The sequence below is a fragment of the Pinus tabuliformis genome, chromosome 6 (assembly GCF_031772625.1).
Source record: "Pinus tabuliformis cultivar Carrire ecotype Pingquan chromosome 6, CPIR1, whole genome shotgun sequence".
Lineage (NCBI taxonomy): Eukaryota > Viridiplantae > Streptophyta > Pinopsida > Pinales > Pinaceae > Pinus > Pinus tabuliformis.
The window spans coordinates 107,267,750-107,268,921 of record NC_142292.1 but is presented as its reverse complement, the minus strand read 5'-3'; positions in this window follow the sequence as shown (position 1 = coordinate 107,268,921).

The following is a 1,172-nucleotide window of genomic DNA, read 5'->3' as shown; positions in this document are numbered from 1 at the left end:
TTCGACCCAGAGAAGGAACCGACATATGAATTTATGGTTTGGGAAATAATGTTTGGTTTGCACCTTCATTTTTGGAGTCAAGACACCTTTGTTTCCATGGGTAATAAGTCAGGTTCCTTTGTTGGAGTAAAGGATGGATGGCAGGGCAAAGAGGATTATTGAGCGACGTGGATTCAGGTTGATGTGAACCTAAAGAATGGCTTGGTAGTAAAAGTGGAACTCCTTATGGACAAGAGGGTGTAGACTCAAAGGGTCAATCATTAGAAATTACCATTTAGGCTTCATCGATTCCACGAAGCAGGGAATCTAATGAAGGATTATACCAGTTGGGGGTGCCCTAAGGCATGCTTGAGATTCTTCTGGGTCTTAAAATAAATTAGATCAATGTTATTTGAGGAGCTGGTTTGGAGGTTTTCTTAGGGGCCATGGCTCCCTTGTCAATTGGGTTTTTTTCAGGTGTACCTTCTTATGGTAATTCTTCTTCCCCTCCTTGTTCTTTTCAATTTCGTCCCATGTTCCCTTCCCCTTCTCTATGCCCTCTTTCAATTACTATGCCCTCCCAGGGTCTCCCTTAGTGTCCCTCAACCCACTATAAGTTTTTGATTCTATCCATCCTACTCGACCTATCCTGGGATCACCACCCCCCTGTGCTAAGGTTACTTCCCTACCTCCTTCCTTGACAATCTCAAAAACTAAGAAAAAATGTTATGTGTTGTGTCCTAGGAAAATTCCTAAATATGTCCCTCCCATCTAGTAGTGGATGTTCCTTGGATGCTCCTTTGTTGAATCCAGTGGACAAGAAGTCTAATTTGCATAAGGCACAAGATAAAGTGATGTTAGATATTAAGAAAGGTAAGCAAGTCTCAATAGCTAAGGAACTTAGAGAAAATGCTTCCCTCTCCAAGGATTCTCCATGATAATCCTCTCATTCAATGCGAGGGGCATAGGGGGTGCCCATAAACAATTTTCCCTCATGCAACTATTATCTCTCTATAAATCAAACCTTCTTATGATACATGAAACCATGTGCGCTGGCCTCAAATCCCATATGTTTCTTTAAAGTTTGAAAAATGAATAGTCTTACAACCACCCTAAATTTGAAGGCTTTTTAGGGGAGTTAATTGCTTTCTCAAGTAGGGACTGTAAGGCCCTTTCCATTTCTCTTAATCCTT